The sequence below is a fragment of the Microtus oregoni genome, unplaced genomic scaffold (genome assembly GCF_018167655.1).
Source record: "Microtus oregoni isolate MIOR12 unplaced genomic scaffold, Mior012 000127F_ref0000509, whole genome shotgun sequence".
In the NCBI taxonomy this organism is placed as follows: Eukaryota; Metazoa; Chordata; class Mammalia; order Rodentia; family Cricetidae; genus Microtus; species Microtus oregoni.
The window spans coordinates 1,453,375-1,459,628 of NW_024544770.1; positions in this window are offsets into that span (position 1 = coordinate 1,453,375).

The window sequence follows — 6,254 nt, forward strand, 5'->3', positions numbered from 1 at the left end:
GGGTCCCCTCTTGGTGCTGGACCCCGGGTCCCCCCTGGGGTCCCTGTGGCGTCCCTGGTTCCCCCCTGGGGTCCCGGGTTCGGCCTTGGGTCTCCCTGGGGTCCCTGGTTCGGCCCTTGCCCTGGCCCTGGCCCTGTATTTTATTGAGAATAAATAAAATAAATAAATAAACAATAAATAAACAAAATAAATAAATAAAAATAAATTAATTAATTAAAGAAAGAAAGAAAGAAAAAAGAAAAAATAAAGAAAAAATAAAAAAAGAAAAAATAAAGAAAATAAATAAATAAAGGTCCTGGTCCTGGTCGAGTTCCTGGTCCTGGCCCTGGCCCTAGATGGACCTTGCCCTGGCCCTGGGGTCCCTGGGGCGTCCCTGTGTCCCCCCCTGGGTTCCCTGAGGCGTCCCTGGTTCTTCCCGTCGGGTCTCTGGAGCGTCCCTGGGTCCACCCCTGGGGTCGCTGGGGCATCACTGGGTCCCCCCTGGGGTCCCTGGGGCATCCCTAGGTCCCCCCTGGGCCCCTGGGGAGTCCCTGGAGTTCCGGACCCCGCGGGTCTTCCTATCGGTGCCGGACCCCGGGTCCCCCTGTGGTCCCTGGGGCGTCCGTGAGTCCCCGCTGTGGTCCCTGGGGCGTTCGTGGGTCACCCCTGGGGTCCCTGGGGCATCCCTGGGTCCCCCCTGGGGTCCCTGGGGCGTTGCTTGGTCCCCCATGAGGTCCCTGGGGCGTCCCTGGTTCCCCACTGATGTCCCTCGTTCGGCCCTGGTCCCCTCTGGTGGTCCTGGCCCTGGCGCAGGCCCTGGCCCTGGCCCTAGCCCTTTATTTTGTTGCGAATAAATAAATAAACAAATAAATAAAATATAAATTAATTAATTAATTAAGATAAATAAATAAATAATAAATAAACAAACAAACAAATAAATAAATAAAGGTCCTGGTCCTGGTCCTGGTCCTGGTCCTGGCCCTGGCCCTGGGGTCCCTGGGGCGTCCCTGGGTATTATATTGCAAATAAATAAAATAAATAAATAAATAAATAAATAAATAAATAAATAAATAAAGGTTCTGGTCCTAATCCTGGTCCTGTTTCTAGCCCTGGCCCTGGCCCTGGCCCTTGCCTTCCTGGGGCTTGTCCCTGGGTCCCCCCCTGGAATCCCTGGGGCACATCCCTGGGTAAACCCTGGGGTCACTGGTTCGGCCCTGGGTCCCCCCTGGGGTCTCTGGTTCGGCCCTGGGTCCCCCTGGGGTCGCTGGTTCGGCACTGGGTCCCCCTAGGGTCTCTCGTTGGGCACTGCGTACCCCCTGGGGTGCCTGGTCCTGGCCCTGACCCTGGCCCTGGCCCTAACCCTGGACCTGGTCCTGGCCCTGGCCCTGTATTTTATTGAGAATAAATAAAATAAATAAAATAAAAATAAATTAATTAATTAAATAAATGAATAAAAATAAAAAAATAAATAAAATAAAAAAATAAAGGTCCTGGTCCTCGTCCTGGTCCTGGGCCTGGGGTCCCGGGGGCATCTCTGGGTCCCCACTGGGGTCCCTGGGGTGTCCCTGGGTCACCCCCAGGGGTCACTGTTGCATCCCTGGATCCCCCCTGGTGTCCCTGGGCGTCCTTGGATGGTCCCTGGGGCATCCCTGGTTCCCCCTGCCGGTGTCCCTGGTTCAACCCTGGTTCCCCTCCAGGGTCCCTATGGCGTCCCCCCCCCCGGAGTCCCTGAGGCTTCCCTGTGTTACAACCCAGGGGCCCCTGGTTCGGCCCTGGGTCTCCCTGGTGTCCCTGGTCCTGGTCCTGGCCCTGGCCCTGGCCCTGGGGTCCCTTGGGCATCCCTGGGTACACTCCGGGGTCTCTGGGGTGTCCCTGGGTGGCTCTTGGGGTACCAGGGAGTACCTGGGTCTACCCAAAGGGGCCCTGGGGCGTCCCTGGGTCCCCACTGGGGTCCCTGGGACATCCCTGGGTGCCAATGCGGTCCCTGGGGTGTTCCTGAGTCCCCCCTGGGGTCCCTGGGGCCTCCCTAGGTCCCCCCGGGGTCCCAGGGCATCACTGTGTCCCCCACCAGGTTCCCTGGTTCGGCCATGCGTCCCCCTCGGGGTCCGTGTTTCAGCCCTGGGTCTACACATGGGGTCCCTGGGGCATCCCTGGGTCCCCCCTGGGGGGCCGTACCCCACTGGGTGCGCCCTTCGGTGCCGGACCCCGGGTCCTTCTTTGGGTCCTTGCGGCATCTCTGGGTCCCCCCTGGGGTCCAAGGGGTTTCCCTGGGTCCCCACTGGAGTCCCTGGGGCATCCCTGGATCCTCCTGGGGTCCCTGGGGCGTCCCGGGTCTCCCCTGGGGTCCCTGATGGGTCCCTGGGTCCCCACTTCGGTGACGGACCCCGAGTCCCCCCCGTGGTCCCTGGGGCATCCCTCGGTCCACCCCCGGAGTCCCTGGGGCATCCCTGGGTCCCCCCCAGGGTCCCTGGGGTGTACCTGGGTACCCCGGGGTTCCTGGAACGTACCTGGGTCCTCCCCAGGGTCCCTGGGGCGTTCCTCGGTCCACCCCCCCCGTTGTCCCTGGTTTGGCCCTGGGTCCCCCCCAGGGTCCCTGGTTCAGCCCTGGGTCACCCCCTGATGTCCCTGGCCCTGGCCCTGGCCCTGTGGTCCCTGGGGCCTCCCTGGGTCCCCACCCGGGGTCCCTGGGGCATATGTGGGTCCACACCCGGGGTCCCTGGCGCGTCCCTGTGTCCCTCCGGGCTTCCTGGGGCATCCCTGGTTCCCCCCTGGGGGTCCAGACCCCACTGGTTCCCCCCTTCGGTGCCAGGACCTGGGTCCACCCTGGGGTCTCTTGGGTGTCCCTGGGTCCCACCTGGGGTCTGTGGTTCTGCCCTGGGTCCCCTGGGCATCCCTGGGTCCCCACCAGGATCCCTGGGGCATCTCTGGTTCCCCCTTCTCTGCCGGACCTAGGGTCCGCCCAGGGGTCCCTGGGGCGTCCCTGGGTTCCCCCCGTGGTCCCTGCGGCGTTTCTGGGTCCCCCCCGGGGTCCTTGGTATATCACTGCGTCCCCCCGGGGCATCACTGCGTCCCGCACCGGGTCCCTGGTTCAGCCCTGGGTCCTACTCGGGGTCCCTGTTTCGGCCCTGGGTCCCCCTCGGGGTCCCTAGGGCGAAACTGCATATCCAATTGGGGACCCTGGGGCATCCCTGTGGCCCTCCCGGGGTCCCTGGGGCGTCCCTGTGTCTCACACCGGGGTCCCTGGGGCGTCTCTGGGTAGTCCCTGGGGTTCTTGAGTCGTCCCTGAGGCCCCCTGGCAGACCGGTCCCCGCTCGGTCCCCCCTTCGGTGCCGGACCCCGGGTCCCCTCTGGGGACCCTGGGGTGTCCGTGGGTCCCAACTGGAGTCCCTGGTTGGGCCCTGGTTCCCGCCCCCACACCCTGTGTCCCTGTTTCGGCCCTGGGTCTGCCCCGGTGCCTCTGGTTCGGCCCTGGGTCCCCCCCCGGAGTCCTTTGTTCTGACCTGGGCCCCCCTAAAGTCCCTGGCCCTGGACTTGGCCCTGTATTTTATTGCAAATGAATAAAATAAATAAATAAATAATAAATTAAATAAATAAATAAAGATCCTGGCCCCGGCCCTGGGGTACCTGGGGCGTCCCTGGGTCCCCACCGGGTCCCTGGGGTGTCCCTGGGTCCCCCCTGGGGTCCCTGGGTCGTCCCTGGGTCTACTCCCGGGGTCCCCGGGGCGTCCCTATGTCGCAGTGGGGAACCTGTGGAGTCCCTGGGTCTCCCCTGCAGGGCCAGACCCCGCTGGGTCTTACCAACGGTGCCGGACACCGGGTCTCCCCTGGGTTCCGCACCCGGGGTCTGTGGGGGGTAACTGGGTCCCCCCTGGAGTCCCTGGCACATCCCTGGGTACACCCCGGGGTCCCTGTCGCGTCCCTGGGTCCCCAACCAGGGTCCCTGGGGCATCCCTGATCAACACTGGAGTCTTTGGGGCATCCCTGGATCCTCCTGGGGTCCCTGGGGCATCCCGGGTCTCCCCTGGGGTCCCTGGGGCGTCGCTGGGTCCCCTCTTCGGTGATGGATCCTGGATCCCCTGCCCTGGCCCTGGGGTCTCTGGGGTGTCCCTGGGTACCCCCTATGGTCCCTGGGGTGTCCTTGGGTCCCCCCGAAGTCCCTGGGGCTTCCATGGGTCACCCCCTGTGGTCCCTGGTGCATTCCTTTGTCCCCCCGGGGTACCTAAGGCGTCCATGCGTCCCCCCGGGGTCCCTGGGGCGTCCCTGGGTCCCCCCTGGGGCGACAGACCCCGCTGGGTTCTCCCTTTGATGCCCGAACCCGGGTACCCCTGGGTTCACTGCCGCGACCCTGTGTCCCCACTGGGGTCCCTGGGGTGTCCCTGGATGCCCTTCTGTGCCAGACACAGGGTCCCCCCCGGGGTCCATGGGGCGTCCCTGGGTCGCCCCCGGGGTCCCTGGGGCATCACGGCGTCCCCACTCGAGATCCCTCGATCGAACCTGCGTCCCCAATCAGGGTCTCTGGTATGGCCCTGGATCCTACTCAGGGTCCCTGTTTCGTCCTTGGGTCCACCCTGGGGTCCCTGTGGCGTCCCTGGGTCCCCCCGGGGTGCCAGGCCCTGGCCCTGACCCTGGTCCTGGCTCTGACCCAGGGACTGGCCCTGGCCCTGGCCTTGTATTTTATTGAGAATAAATAAAATAAATAAAGTAACAATAAATAAATGAATAAAACACAAAAAAATAAATAAAACTGGTCCTGGTCCTGGTCCTGGCCCTGGCCCTGGCCCTGGCCCTGGCCCTGGCCCTGGCCCTGGCCCTGGCCCTGGCCCTGGCCCAGGCCCTGGCCCTGGCCCTGGCCCTGGCCCTGGCCCTGGTCCTGGCCCTGGCCCTGGCCCTGGCCCTGGCCCTGGCCCTGGCCCTGGCTCTGTATTTTATTAAATAAAAAATAAAAAATAAAATAAATAAATAAATAAATAAAGTCCTCCCCCTGGCCCTGGCCCTGGCCCTCCCCCTGGCCCTGGCCCTGGCCCTGGCCCTGGCCCTGGCCCTGGCCCTGTATTTTATAAAATAAAAAATAAATAAATAAATAAATAAATAAAATTAAATAAATAAATAAATAAATAAATAAAGTCCTCCTCCTGGCCTGGCCCTGGCCCTGGCCCTGGCCCTGGCCCTGTATTTTATAAAATAATAAATAAAAAATAAAATAAATAAATTAAATAAATTAAATAAATAAATAAATAAATAAATAAAGTCCTCCTCCTGGCCCTGGCCCTGGCCCTGGGGTCCCTGGGGAGTCCCTCTTCCTCCCTGGGGTCCCTGGAGCATCCCTGGTCCCCCCTGGGGTTTCTGGGTCATGCCTGTGTCCCGCTGGTGTCCCTACTGTGGTCCCTGGGTCTCCCCTGGGTCCCCCTGGTGACAGTGGAGCGTCCCTGGGTCCAATCTGGGGGGCCAGACCCCGCTGGGTCCCCCCCGTCGGTGCCGGACCACGGGTCCCCCCCGGATTCCCTTGGGCATTTCTAGTCCCCCACCCGGGGTCCCTGGGCATCCCTGGGTCCCCCCCGGGGTCCCTAGGGCATCTCTGTGTCCACTCCAGTGTCCCTAGTTCATCCCTGGGTTTCCCTTGGGGTCCTTTAGGCATCCCAGGGTCCTCCCCGGTGTCCCTGGCTCGTCCCTGGGTCCCAACGGGGTCCTTAGGGCGACCCTGTATCCCCGGCTGGGGTCCCTGGGTCCCCCCTGGGATCCCTTGGTCGTCCCTGAGTCCCCCCCGGGGTCCCTGGGGAGAACGTGGGTCACCCCCGGCGTCCTTGGGGCATCCCTTGGTCCCCACTGGGGTTTCTGGGGTGTCCCTGGGTCCCTCCCGGGGTCCCTGGGTCATCCCTGCCCCCTTGAGTCCCTGGGGCATCCCTGGGTCCCCCCGGGGTCCCTGGGGCAGTGCTGGGCCCGCCCCCGGGGTCCCTGGGTTGTCCCTGTGTCCCCCTCGCTGGGTCCCTGGTGCGTCCCTGGGTCTCCCACAGGGGTCTCTGGGGCGTTCCAGGTCCCCCTTGGGGTCCCTGGGGCATCCCTGGTTCTACCCCCAGGTTCCCTGGGGCATCCCTGGGTCTCCCCTGGGGTCCCTGGAGCGTCACTGGGTCCTCCCTTCAGTGCCTGACCCCGGGTCCCCCCGGGGTCCCTGGGGCATCCCTTGGTCTCCCCCCAGAGTCCCTGGGGTTTCCCTGTGTCCCCGCCCGGGGTCCCTAGTTCAGCCCTGTGTCCTCCCCTGGGGTCCCTGGGGCCTCCCT